We start from the raw sequence: 15,017 nt of genomic DNA, 5'->3' as shown, positions 1-15,017 counted from the left end.
GAATATTTGTCTTCTCACTTAACTTCTTACAGATTTCTTGGAATATGGTAATCGGCAAATAATCCAGGTCACTTATTTATGAATGAGGAAAATTAGAAATTAAATAACTTGTCTAAAGTCATATAACTTTTAGCTTTAACCTTATGAAAAGTTTTTTTTTGATGTTTCATATTTGTTTTGTGTTCATGTGAGGATTCTAAAGACATGAAAATAATGTTATCCTAATACTAAATTGGATAATTGGGCAATTTTCTAAGTTCTTTTTTACTTTGCATATTTGGAATATTCTTCTTAGATATGTTGTTTCAAAGCAGGTTACTCCTAACTCTTTCGGTAATATTATTAGAGGATTGGACTTGTGATGGGTCATGTGGAGATGATCTTGGTAATTTAAAAATATAGTGATATATATATATAGAGAGAGAGAGAATAGATGCTTGCTTGGTTGGACTTTTCTTGGTTTGTTTTTGTTTTTTTTTCATAAAGAGGTTGTGGGTGGTACTTTGAGACTTTACTTATTCTAAAATATCTTTTACCCCTTCCTCCCCCCCTACATACACATATAAATAATTGTTTAGGTGATTCTGGAATTCTAAGTTCATGATCCTTTATTCTTTTTTCTCTGTTGTCTTTTAGGATTCACTTTTGCAATGAAGATGGCTAATACCAATTGTTACTCTTTCCTTTGAAGTTATCCATGGTTTCTGTCTAGAAGCTTACGTTACAGAATTTTTTTCCTTTGGATTTCTTCAGTAGTGGGTAACTAGGTACAGGCTGGGCTTTTCATTTATTTTTTGTTTTGTTGTTGTTGTTGTGTTTTGTTTTGCTTTTGTTTTTTGCAATTTTATTGAGATATATTCACCTGCCTACCATACCGACCATCCAAAATATACAATCACTGGCTCACAGTATCATCATATTAGGCGTGGGTTTTAAGCAACTAATCCTGCCAGGTATTCAGTGAACTTTTTAGGTTTGAAAAGGTTTCAACTCAGAGAAAGTGGCTTCTCTTATTACTTTGATTATAGCCTCTGTTTTCTCATAAACTCATTATTTCTGGTGTATATTTACTCTTCTGAGTGCACGTTCTGTTTCTTTTATCAGTTTTATTATTTTCATCTGTTTTTTCTTTGAATTCATTTATTCAGCAAATATTTAGTGAAGGTCTGCTATATGCCCTGACTGTACTTGAGAGTTGATGTTACAAAATCAAAGGGGGCTCTCCTGAATTACTAATGCTTGAGTTAGGATCTGAAGAATGAGCAAGAATTAACTAGACCAAGAAAGGAGGAATAACATTTTAGGTAGAGTAAATATAGCATTTGCTTATATGTTTGGAGGAAGGAAGGTTGGCAGGTACTAGGAATTGTAAGATGGCCTTATGTTTGGAGAGAATGTGGCAGGAGGGGCAGTGTGAAGTGAGATGAGGCTAAAGAAGATAGGTGGGGCCTGACCACTCAAGGCCTTCATTTAAGGCATATTAAGCAGTTCTTTATCCCCCAAACACTGGAAAACTATTATAAAACTTTTAGTATGAAAGTGATATGGTGAAATTTGTATTTTGAAAAGTTTTCTTAGACTGCAGTTTGGTGAATGAATTGGAGGTAGGCAAGCATGTATGTGAGGAGAGACAAATTAGGAGGCTGGTATGGAATAATTACAGAGAGATAATGGTAGCTTGGAAACTAGAGTGTGATAGAAAAAATGGGCAGATATGAGAATATTTAGGGAGTATAATTCATGGAGCTTAATGACAGACTAATATGGAAGATACAGTAGAGAAGATCAAAGATACCTCTTGGTTTCAGTTCTCTTTGATGGATGATAGTGACATTCACTGGTAGAAGCTGAAGATATGTGAAAGAGTGCCTAGGGAGAGGACTTAGGGAACAAGGCTTAGGTCTAAGCCTTGAAGAATGAGAATATTTAATGGTTTAGGAGTTGAGGGGTGAGTCTGCAGAGGAGACAGTGAAGGAAAAGCTAGGGATAAGAGAGATGCTGGGAGAGAATATGTGGCATCTTGAAAAGGCAGTGGGTATTTCAAGAGGGAGTGCTGTGTTGAATGCTGTTATGAGCAATGGATTAGATGAAGGCTAAAAATGTCCAATGGACTAAGTGACTTGGAAGAACTTGTTTTGGTGGACTGGCCAAACAATAGTTTGGGGTATGTACAATTTTTTCAAGAAGTTTAATAAAGGGTGGAGAGCAGCAGATGGATAGCTGAAAGGAAATCTGCACATGAAGATGGATTTTTCATGGGAGACATTGGAGTGTCTTTAAAAATCGCACTCCAATTGAAAGGAAGAGTTTGAATATAAAGGAGAATAAAAGGATAATGTAAGGTCCCTGAGAACACCATAAGTAGTGTAAGATTCCTTTGAAGCAGGGACTCCAAAGCTAAAGTGGAGGGATTTCTCTTAGGTGAGAGGACACAGTCCTCTAATTATAACAAAAAGAGAAGAGAAAGGATGGGTACAGATACGGTGAGTTTGTCTGTTTGGAATCAACTATATGAGTTGATTCTGAATTCTAGAAGATTCATTGATGTAATCATCTGATATATTGATTTGTTTTCTGTGGTCGCCAACCTACTACTCATTGTCTCTATTGAAATTTTTAATTCATTTATATGAACTTACTTTCAGAATACCTTTTTTTAAATTGATAATGTACAATTGTTTTATTCATTCAGTGACATCTCATATCTCACCAAGGAGTCTGTGCTGGTTTGAAAGGATGTATGTACCCTAGAAAAGCCATGTTTTAATCCTAATCCCATTTTGTAAAGGCAGCTGTTTCTTCTAATCCCTGTTCAGCACTATATGCTTGAAACTGTAATTAGATCATCTCCTTGGAGATGTGACTCAGTCAAGAGTGGTTGTTAACTGTATTAGGTGAAGACTATCTCCACCCATTCAGGTAGGTCTTGATTAGTTTACTGGAATCCTATAAAAGAGGAAACATTTTGGAGAAAGAGAGAGATTCAGAGAAAGCAGAGAACAACAACATAGTCACGAGAAGCAGAGAGTCCGCCAGCCACCTTTGGAGATGAAGAAGGAAAACGCCTCCCGGGAGCTTCATGAAATAGGAATCAGCGAGGAAAGAAAGCTAGCAGATGACTCTGTGTTCGCCATGTCCCTTTCCAGATGAGAGAGAAACCCTGACTGTGTCCACCATGTGCCTTCTCACTTGAGAAACACAACTTCATCGGCCTTCTTGAATCAAGGCATCTTTCCCTGGATGCCTTAGATTGGACATTTCTATAGACTTGCTTTAATTGGGACATTTTCTCAGCCTTAGAACTGTAAACTTGCAATTCATTAAATTCCCGTTTTAAAAAGTCATTCTGTTTCCCGTATATTGTATTCCAGCAGCTAGCAAACTAGAACAGAGTCTGTTGTCTTCAGAAGTAACTCTTGTTTGATACTTATTTTCTCTTCTGTGTTTGAACTTTTATTGAAATTTATGTATGACTTTTACTTCTGTGGATGTTCACAAACCGAACACATCCATATAACCAGAACATGGATCAAGACACAGAATATTACCAGTACTGCAGAAACTTCCCTATGTATTACTCTCCCTTGTCTATCCACCCCTCCAAACTCTCCTCTCATCACCCACTGTTTTGACTTTTAACAACATAGATTAGTTTTGCTTGTTTTTATATGGAATTATACAGTATATGTTCTTGTGTTTGGTTTCTTTTGTTCAATATAGTTTATGAACTTCAGCTACATTTAGGGTGTAGTTGTAAGAAAAGTTTAGATTTTGTCTTTTTTTTTATTTTAATGTGATTTTATTGATATATATTCACATACCATGTAATCATCCAAGTGTATGCCCACAGTATCGTCATATAGCTGTACGTTCATCATCACAAACTTTTTTTTCTTTTTTGTGAAAAATAACATATATACAAAAAAGTAATATATTTCAAAGCACATTGCAACAGCTAATTGTAGAACAGATTTCAGAGTTTGGTATGGGTTACAACGCCACACACAATTTTAAGTTTTTCCTTCTAACTGCTTCAAGACACTGGAGACTAAAAGAAATATCAGTATAATGATATAGCAGTCATACTCATTTGTTAAACCCTACCTTCTCTATATAACTCCACCATCTCCTTTGATCTTTCTCCCACTCTTTAGGGCTATTTGGGCTGTGCTCATTGTAATTTTTTCATCTTGGAAAGGGGCTGTCGATAATTTGGGATGGGGGATGTAATTAGTTAATGCTCTGGGGATTTTAGGGCTTATCTGGTTTGAGAACCCATCTGGAGGTTGTAGGTTTCTGGAAAGTAATCCTAGTGATGGAAGCTTTGTAGAATCTCATATAAAGCCTAGGTGTTCTTTAGGATGGGCAATAATGGTTTTGGTTGGGGTTTGGCAAGCTATGATAGATAGCAGTGTCTAGCTGAAGCTTGTGTAAGGGTAGCCTCTCAATTCTATTTGAACTGTCTCAGCCACTGATACCTTATTTGTTACACTTCTTTTCCCCCATTTGAAGTCAGGATGGCATTGTTGATCCCACAGTGCCAGGGCCAGACTCATTCCTGGGAGTCATCCCTGGGAGTCACCCTGGATGTCATGTCCACGTAGGGGGGAGGATATTAAGGGTCTTTTTAACTTTCTTTTTGGTGTCCTTTGAAGCAGAAACATTTAAAATTTTGATGAAGTCCAATGTATCTGTCTTTTCATTGCTTATGTCATATCTGAGAAACCATTGTTTTATCCAAGGTCATGAAGGTTTACATCTGTGTTTTATTCTAAACCTTTTATTGTTTTAGCTCTTACATTTAGCTCTGTGATCCATTTTGAGTTAATTGTGTTTATGATACGAGGTAGGTTTCCAATTTCATTCTTTCGCATATGAATATCCAGTTGTCCTAGAGCCATTTGAATTGTCCCGTTGAATTTTCTTGGCACCCTTGTTTGCCCCCCATCCCCTCACCCCCGGGTTTATTATCCTCTTTATTGCTGCCTGGCGCCTAGAAGAAGAAGAATATAGTGCACAGGAGAGCTAGCCCAGGACAGGGGAGTAGACCTAGTTTAAAAGAGGCCTGAGGCCTGTCTGGGGGGCCCTGACATTTCTTCTGAGCTCTTGTAGATCCAGTTTTTAGTGGTTGAAACATTGCTTGAGGAGGACTCAAGAAGCATTGTCATTTGGATTGAAACTGAAGAGGCTCTGGGCAATTCACCAGAAGTCTAAGGGACACTCTGTTCCTAAAAGAAACCTCAACTTGTCTCCTAGTTGGTTGCGCAGCAAGTTACTCAGCAGTTTGTGCCCCCTGCCATAGTCAATGAAAAAAAATGATAAAGTAGAAAAAGATGAAAGTGAAAAGGAAATAAATAGCCAAAGGAACAATCATAAGAAAACCGGGCCAAGATTGAAAAATGTGGATTGGAATTGCTCAGCATTTGAAAGTTACCACTGGAGATCTGACAGTCGCTATTGCAGGCTTTAAAGAAAAAGCAAAGTCACCACCAGCATCTCGTACTTCTTCTGCAGATCGATATAGTCAGGGTGGTTCTAGCTCTGATAACACAGAGAGGGAAATGTCTAGGTAGGTCATCTTCACCCAGAAGAGAAGCCTTATTATTGAATGGAGAATTTAATTAAAGTTTATCTTCTCCAATTTCTTAGTCATTTCTGTTGTACCATGCAAATGCACAGATTATGCCAAGAAGTACCACATTTTCATGACAAACATTCATGCACAATCAGCACATAGTTGTTTGTTAGAATTTATTAGATTTTATTGCAATCTAGGCCTACTTAACATTTTCGGACAATATTTTGGTCTCTGCAGTTAAAGGTGCTATGAAAATGTGGTTGAATTATTTATTATGCAATGTTATTGGTAAGTCTATTTTCACTTTTAGTTTAGTGAATTCTGACACCTAATTCTTTAACTCTCTACTATTGGCATGTAATGAATTAAAAATTTTTATGAAATAGTTCAAGCTGCCTAAATATGTATTATTTGAGAATTGTGAATATACAAGCCTAAGATCAACTTAATCAGTTATTGGTGCAACAAGATTTTTTAAACGGTAATCCTCTTAAATACAACTGCTGGTACTTAGAATGGTTAAGTAGAAAACTGTTATTAAAGAATTTACATGAAAATTTGCCAATGTTTTGGACTCATTTTACTAAATTATTGTTCCTGAATTGCGTTTCTAGTTTTATTCTTTTCTTTTCATTTTTGTGCTTATTTTTCAAAACATTTGTCTATTGTAATGTTTACTAATTTTTACTAGTAAGGTAAATAAAAATTGATTATTTAGCTTTATAATTCAGGTTTAGTGCTATTGTCATTGAACACTGTGTTCAATGTTATTTTTGTGTTATTATAAAACATTAAGATTCAAATAATTGTAAGCATTTGGCAAAAACAAAAGAAACCTGATAAATTTTAAAAGCTGCAATTTTGGAGAAGCTTTAATTTAATGAGAGTTTTATCACAGTTTCCCTGCCCCCAAATTATTCAGGATCATAGATGTATGAAGTAATTAATACATTAATGAGAATACAGACTGTTGCACAGACTGGGAAATAGCTCATCTTAAATCAGTTTAATTGGCTTCCTATTAAATGTAGCAATCCTTTTGAAAATCATAGTGCCCTATTTTCAGACATAACTGTCAGTTTATGCATTTTTCAATATCTTGAAATAGAAGTATTTACAGCCCCACTCACTTTATGTAAGATTATCAATAAAATATTTTTATGACTACAAAAAACAAATTCCGGAGGCGGTTTTATGGACCTTAAACCTAAAGCAAGAGCACTGAAGAAGGAAATAAATAAATGGGAGCTCCTCAAAATTAAACACTTTTGTGCATCAAAGAACTTCATCAAGAAAGGAGAAAGACAGCCTACACAATGGGAGACAATATTTGGAAACGACATATCAGATAAAGGTCTAGTATCCAGAATTTATAAAGAGATTGTCCAACTCAACAACAAAAAGACAGCCAACCCAATTACAAAACAAATTCAATAGACCATCAACGCGAGAGTTTATTTCTGATTCTCAATTCTGGTCCATTGAACTATATGCCTACAACACTTTCTTGATCACTTTAGCTTTGTAGTAAATTTAAAATCTGAAATGTGAGTCCTCTAGCTTTGTTCTTCTTTTTCAGGGTTGTTTTGATTATTTGGGTTTCTTGAATTTCCAAATGAATTTCAGAATCAGCTTGTTAATTTCTGCAAGAAGCCAGCTGAAGTTTAGATAGGGACTGTGTTGAATCCATAGGTCAGTTTGCAGAGTATTGCCATTATGTTAATGTCTTCCAATCTATGAACATGGACTGTCTTTTATTTATGTCTTTAATTTCTTTCAACAGTGTTTTATAGTTTTCAGTATGAGTTTTGCATTTCTTTTTTGGAATCCATTGCTAAGTATATATTACTCTTTTTGATGTTTTCTTAATTTCCTTTTTGGTTTCTTCATTGTTATTCTTTAGAAATACATGAATTTTTGTATATTGATTTTGTATCCTGCAACCATGCTGAGCTTGTTTATTAGTTTTAGTAGACTTTTTAGTGGATTCCTTACAGTTTTCTATATTCAAAATCATGTCATCTGCAGATAGAGATCATTTCACTTTTTCCTTTCCAATCTGGATGCTGTTTACTTCATTTTCTTGCGTAATTGCCCTGGCTAGTACTTCCAGTACAATGTAGAATAGAAGTGGTAAAAGAAGACATCCTTGACTTGTTCCAGTACTTAGGGGGAAGCATTCAGTGTTTTATCATTAAGTATGGTTTAGCCAAGGTTTTTTTGTAGATATCCTTCATCAGTTTGAGGAAGTTCTCTTCTAGTCTTAACTAGTTGAGGATTTTTGTCATGGAGTGTTCCCTAGTTGATTTTAAGCCATGCCAACAATTAAGTATGCAGTAATTATGGTGTGATAGTAAGGATAAAATGAGTTCCTCTTTGCATCCTCCACATGATGAAGTGAATTTGCATTTGTGATATAAAAATTGAATTTATCTGTTAAAATAAATTTCGTTTGAAATGCTAGTGATAAATGAAAGTGAGGGGTAAGGGGTATGGTATGTATAATCTTTTTTTCTGTTATTGTTTTATTTCTTTTTCTGCATTGATAAAAATGTTCTAAGAAATGATGAATATGCAACTATGTGATGATATTGAGAATTACTGAATATATATGTAGAACGGAATTATGTGTTAATGTTTTTGTTTGTTCTTAATTTTTTTTTAATTAATAAATAAATTTTTAAAAATTTTTGAATTTATCTTGTAGACAGCCAGGCTGACACAGTCCTAGTGCCACAGTGCCTAGCATTGGTAGGGGCACCTATCGACACTGGGGTAGAAGGCTCCCTGGAACCACTGCCCTTCTGCAGTCCCTTGGCATCTCATTCCTACACATTGGCCACCAACTGTCATATAGGATTTTATTCTTCAATTTTATATCAAAATATTCTGCCTAAATTGTGAGTTAAATAATTCTTGTTACTTCTGATCTAATATGTTGCTTAGGAATCATAAGAATTATCTGTAGAGTTTTTTTTATTTAGAATAATTCTGCACAGATTAAACTAAATGACTAGATTTAAGACTCTGCTATGATTATATCAGCTTTGCTTATTATAAGGCACTGGCTAAACTTTTAACAAATGTCTTTCTGGTCCAGCTGTAGAATTTTTCAGTTTAGGAGTTTAGGAGGTAGTTGGGATTTAAAAGACACAAATGTTCATGAAATTCTCTGATTACATCAAATATGAATCCAGGTGTGTCAAAGGAGGCATGGGGAGTGTAGGGTGCTGTGGTCTAAGCTAGAAGGTAAAACTTCTGGAGTAGGATGGGCAAGCAGCCTGGATGCCAGAATGGATAACGGTTTTGCTAAAGCATTTGTCGTTGTTTGTGTAGTTAGCCTCATTGGCACAGACTTCTGATGTGAGCATCAAAGTCCAGTCAAAGTAAACTCCAGTTATCTGAACAAAGGTATCTGGGAAGAAGTGATGTGTCAGATGAAAAGACTTATAATGATGTACTTTTCCAATAAAATGGCACAGTGGGTTGTGGAAGGTGGTGTATAACCATACCCCAAAACACACACTGATATAGCCCACCAGAAAAGATAGGGTCATTTGATGTGTAAACAGAATGCATCAGTTTCACACTAAATGAACAGTTCATGGAGAAATTTGTTAAGCCCAGAAACCCCGAGAGTGGGATTGATCTCCTTAGGACCTATCTTTGATGTCCCCATTTCCTTTTTGCCTTTTGTTAGATTGGGTTTTCTGTGCTTTGGTACTTTGATTAGACTTTGTGCTTGTATCTGCTGAAGCTTCTATTCTATTACTGCTACATACATTGTCCATCTCCTTGCAGGTCTGTCTACACTAGGCTCAGTAAACTGTTATTAGTGCTGGAGTTGAACCTCCACCAGAAACGAGAGCTGCTTGAGAATGTGTCAGGTGAATTTGGATGGTCCTTCTGCCTGGCTTGCGTCTCAGCCCCCTTACAGTTCATGACTTCTGCTCTCTTCATCTGGGCTACTCGCCTCTCAGGAAGAGTATACCTTAATGAAGGCATATTACCCGGCGTGAATAGGATGCTGCCTGCTTTACAGTTAGCATTTTTATTTTCCTTTGCCTCTTTCCCAGTGCTCTTAGTTTTTTGTTTGTTTGTTTTGTTTTCTGGATTTACCATTTTATTATGAAAATCCATCTCATTAATATATACAAATACACTGGACACAGTTTTATGGGTTTTTTTTTTTAATACCACTAAAATTTATGTGGTTGACTCTGAGGGATTCCATCTTCAGAACAAACCAATCTAGGTTCAAGAGTCCAGGGAGTGGTAGAGACATGGCACAAATTTGTGAACGGAAATCGATAGTGGGAAACTAACCCAAAATAGTTCTGTCTGTTAGACCTGCCAGTAAAAGTACAGTAACTATCTGTTCAACTAGAAACCCTTTAGTTTCTTTGATGAGTCTCTTATCGTTGTCATGACTTCATGTCCGCTTGGCTGTTGTAGACAGTCAGCTAGCCGGAGATGTCAGTGCTGTTTTCAGACCATCAAGCTACGTAGCATAATTAGCTAAGAGGCTTTCCCTACATATTGGCATGTAGCTTCATCTGAGGTGAAATATGGCAGCTGTTTATACTGTCTGTCTACAATAAAGAAAGTGAAAAATAAGGTTTACTTGAAGTTTTGACTGTGTGACTATAGAACTCCAATTCAGCTAGAGAAAAAGGGTTAGTCTTTATTTTTATTTAAAAAATTGGGGGGTGGGTGCAAGCATAATTCAGTAGTAGAATTCTCGCCTGCCATGCTGGAGACCTGGGTTCAATTCCTGGTCCATGCACTTCCCAAAACAAACAAACAAACAAACAAAGGAAAAGTCAATAAATGGTGCTGCAATAATGGAATATTCACATAGAAAAAGAAAGAAATGTGACCCCACCACACAGCATACCAAAAAAAAAACTTGTTTTTAATTCACCGTAATATATCAAGAGGATCTTCCAAACTGTCAAATTGCTTTTTATTTTTCTGCCTCCCTTCTTCACGCACCAGGTTTATAAAACAAGTGTTTTCTTTTTAACATTACAGGGGGGTCACAGAGTAAAATTCTGCAATTGCTCTCTTTATTCTAGCTAAGTACCATAAAGAAGATTCCACCATAAGGACCCTCCAGATCTAGGAAAACTATCACAAGATCTAAAGTTTTAGCTGGCTGTTAGTCTCCCACTGTGGTGAAACAGTGTGCCATTTCTTGCCTAATTCCTTCCCTAGTGTGTATCAGCATTATGTAATGTCCTCTACTCCACTCATTTTTATAAATAGGTCTGTAAGCATTGAGCTTTTAAAAATCGTATTTATTCTATTACCATACCACTTGGCAGATTTTTTAAAAATGTAATTTAGTAATTTCCTACCATATCCTAAATCTGTTTTTTTTTTTTTAAATAAAAAAAAGTGAGAAGAGACCCAAAAGGGGATGGGGGGGTGGGATTGAGTTTAATCTTGTGATTGTCACAGCACTGTGAGAAATTCAGATCACCTGATGATACTAATGTTTCCTTCAGAAACTAACAAATTCATGAGTGAATTGACTCTCCATAGGGTTCATTCACCATTTATAGGTATATGCCAATTTAATAATTTGAGTAAGTAAAATACTCTTTATGGTTCACTTATGGAAAATGACTCTGTAAACATAGTATTTATAATAAGTAAATACTTCTGGTAAGTATTATGTTTATATAACCATCTGCTATATTTATGTAGCTATAGTTAGCTGTTTCACCAGGACTCTAAAAATTACTCAGAATCCAGGAAGGTAAGATTTCTGAATTGCCTGTCTTATAATATAAGTCAAACCACAAATTTATTAATTTGCCCTTGGCTATATTTTTATAGTTCCTATGGAGATGGACTTAAAATTATGTTAGATGGTTGACTTTATTTATTTTAATATCTAATATGTTTTCAAAAGTCTTGGTTTGGTGTTTAGATAGTATACCCTATTTAGCTTCAAAAATTATTTGGTCATTTCATACACATATCTGGAATATAACTACTGGACTTTTCTATAAAAAGGAAAGTAAGCTCCCTGTTGTGGGGTGTAGTCAGAGTCTACATGTAGCTTTGTATATAGGAATAGTTTCCATTTGTCGAGTGCCTCATTTGTGCAAAGCTTCTTGTGTCCCCTTCACAGCCATTGTCTTATTTAAATCTTTCTACAACATTCAGATGTGCCCATTTCAGATGAGAAAGTTAAGGGCTAGTACCTCCCACCTTCCCCTCAGCCTGGCCATTGAGAGAAGAGGTTGGGCCACCTGCTGTTGCCCTGCAGCAATCTCCCATGGCTCTGTTTCCTCATCTGGAAAACCAGGATGGTAATGGTGCCTACCTTTTAGGGATGGTGTGACAATTAAAGGAGTTAATAAAACTTTTAGGACAGTGCTTGGCTAGTAGTAATCCCTCCATAAATGTCACATGTTGATATTAAGCCTGTGATCACCTGTCATCTAGTTGTTCAGAGTGAAGATGTGGACAACAGGAAAAATGAGGGAGAAAGCCAGGCCCCTCCTAATCTAAGATATACTTAAATATATGTTAGTTGAGTTTCATGAGAATTCTATGTGCTTTTTGATTTCTTAGTAAAAGTAACAAAAGAAAAACTAAGATTAATGCTTAGATTCTATTCCTGCATGTCCCTGTACTGCTTCAAAGCCCAGAAAGCACCAGTTACAGGTGCAGTTGAAACTCCTTTTAAACAGTTTCCTGGGGCCATTCTTTTCTTTTTCTCTCCAGAGAGAAACTAGTCATTTAACAAATATTATTGAACTTCTGCTATGTATTTGACTGTGTTTTAAGTGTTGGGAGACACCAGTGAATAAAATAAAAAGTCTCTGAGGAGGGTCTAAAGAAGACTTGACCCAGAGAATATGCAGTAGGAGGGCTGGGATGTGACCCAGGCAGAGGCAGCCCTCCAGTGGTCGTGAGCTGTGCTGGGGCCCTGGGTGGGGTCAGTGTCACCATGGCTGTGTGACAACCGCTCTGTCTCTGTGTTCTGAGCTCTGTGTCTGTAGTGTAGCATCCCCTGTCCTCCCTTCACTCTCGTCCCCACGGAGCATGGAGAAAGAAGTGCCTTAAGAACAGCAGAATTAACTTGTTGCTGTCTGCTGTTTTAAGGAAGTGGGGGAATAACCTTGGAAAGGGTTCTGGTGTCTCATCCCTGCTGTTGTCTAGGGAAGGGACAGTTATATTCATAAATGCTTTATGGTTTATAACTTTTCGCAGCTCCCTTCTTGCCTTCACCCACAGTGCTTATTTATCTTCTGTTTTTTCCTTCTTTCACCCCTGAATCTTTACTCCTAAGTCCCTCCTCAAAGGGCTGCCCACTTGGGGTGACTGGCATTCATCTGTCCTATATCCCTCATCCTCTTCTTCTTTTCCCCATGTGAGCACCCTCTTTTCTATCCCTGTGATGAACTCTGCCCTGACTGCAGCTCCTCTCTGCCCCCAACGCTGCCACAGTTGACAAGCTGTCCCTGGACGAGTCTGGGTCTGCTGAAGGCACACAAATTTATCTCTGCCTGTACAGTTTAGAAATACATCCACTCACACCTAATCCCCATGCACATTATTCGTTAGAAGAAGAATAAATTTCTTCTCATTTTAAAATTCAGAACAGTCCTGGATGCTGTTAAAAACAACATGTACCCGTCGAGTGTACCTGCTTTCAAAATGACAGTACTTCCTGTCTGAGAGAAGAAAATAAAAACAAAAAGGTCAAAGAAATAAAAATAAAAAGTCCCTGCTGTGGTGGACTACCCGTCCTGAGGTGGGACTTGCTCTTCCTGTCCTTGTTTTTATCCTTTCATAATAAAGTTGTGTGTACAGTTTATACAACTTATGCTGCTTTGTTCAGCATATCGCCATTTTTGTTGTTGTTCTTGAACAATACATGTATCTGGTATTTGTAGACCTGTTTTGCTAACTAATATTCCGTTAATTTATCCATTCTCGCTGGTAATGAATAGTTAGAAGCAGGTTATTTCCAATTGTTTGCTATTACAGTTCTCTAAAAAGATCATTGTACATGTCACCTTGGGCACATGAAAGAGTTTCTTTAAGGTAGCATGTTCCAAGCTTTTTGGCTGTAAGCACATTAAGAATTACATACTTCAACTCAGTCAACATATCTGTGCATCTGAAGCAAAAACTTCAAGAAGTAATATTTACCTTTACCATATTGGATGCATTCTATTTTATCTTTTTAAAATGCAGCCACACAAAACCCACTAACCTGATTTCGTCATTCATGTCCACAATTTGCAAAACATTGCTCTCAGATATATAATTAGAACGTAGAATTGCTAAGTAGTTTCTTATGTGCATCTTCAACTTTACTACCTGTTGCCGGTTGTTCTTCAGAGTGTTTGTATGGACTTATACTCCCAAGTATAGAGGAGTTCCTATTTCCTCACCTCACCAACTCTTGGTATTGCCATTAGATGCGAAGTAGTATTTTATTGCCCATTTGCCATTCTCTAATTATTGATGATGTTAAAACTGTGTTTTAAAGTTTATCATTCAGAGAAAGTTTTTAATTTAATGTCAGTCAAAATGGTGGCAAAGAGCAAAAATTTTATAGCTGACTCCTCCCTCTGGCAGGAAAAAATAGTGTAATAATTATATAATATCTATACTATATTGTACTTATAATGTATTAGTCACTATACAAGTGCTTTGTGTGCATTATTTAATTTAATTTTCATAAGAACCCTGTAAAATTACTACCATCTTCATTATACAGATGGAAAGATTCAGGAAGGATAAGTAGTCAAAGTTTTAAGTAGTAGTGACAAAATTTGAACCAGGTTGATCTAACTTCATAACTGCTTAGTCTGACTTTCACAGTGCTGGGAAATTCTTAAAGGAGTAAAGGAAAATTTGCCATTCCTGCCTTCTTTTGGTTTGTCTGTTGAGTATATTTATGAATTTTATTCATATCTTTTAATTTTATTTCCTAAAAATAGTGGAACCTTATTTCCTGTAAGACTTCTCCTTGTACATTTAGCCTAGTAGAGTGGTCTTGATTCAACACATTTGGTGTCGAATCTTTCTGTTTGGCCCTTAGCTTGTCTGTCTCTTTTCCCCCATCATCTGCTGGAACATTCCATCTAATTTTTTCAGTGGTTGTCAACTTGACAGTACCTCAGAATCATATGTGACACTTTTTAAATGTACAGATGCCTAAGTTTCAACCTTATTCTGGGCGTTCTGACTTGGAATTTTGTTTTCTCCCAAAAAGTCCACTAGTAATTCTGTTAAACAGCCATGATTGAGACCCTTTCCTTAGTGGTTAAAGTTAGTGCTGTTCAGCAAACTTGAATTCAGGCAAACTTGAATCAGAATACTGATTTCCCCTAAATATATTAGCTGATTAACCTTGGCCAAATTTGTCAATCTTTGTGACCCAAAGTGTCCTCATCTATAAATAATA

At 36.4% G+C, this 15,017-nt stretch overlaps 1 protein-coding gene and 2 pseudogenes across 3 annotated transcripts in view; all 3 read left to right on the top strand.

Annotated features, from left to right (window-relative positions):
• The window catches only part of PPM1A (protein phosphatase, Mg2+/Mn2+ dependent 1A), a 73,180-nt gene that overhangs the window by 41,269 nt on the left and 16,894 nt on the right, over positions 1-15,017 (top strand). Inside the window, exon 1 of one of the 3 annotated variants that reach the window (XM_077122469.1) lies at positions 8,374-8,478. The exons of the other annotated variants lie outside the window; for them this stretch is intronic. The gene's annotated coding sequence lies outside the window, so the exon portion shown is untranslated. Of the gene's footprint in view, positions 1-8,373; positions 8,479-15,017 lie in introns of those variants that run through there. 3 annotated transcript variants of the gene reach the window in all.
• Positions 2,469-8,279, top strand: LOC143652623 (YY1-associated factor 2 pseudogene; annotated as a pseudogene).
• Positions 8,485-10,982, top strand: LOC143651740 (claudin domain-containing protein 1 pseudogene; annotated as a pseudogene).

Source organism: Tamandua tetradactyla, chromosome 12 (genome assembly GCF_023851605.1).
Source record: "Tamandua tetradactyla isolate mTamTet1 chromosome 12, mTamTet1.pri, whole genome shotgun sequence".
In the NCBI taxonomy this organism is placed as follows: Eukaryota; Metazoa; Chordata; class Mammalia; order Pilosa; family Myrmecophagidae; genus Tamandua; species Tamandua tetradactyla.
The sequence above is the reverse complement of the archived record's forward strand: the minus strand, read 5'-3'. Positions and strand labels throughout refer to the sequence as shown.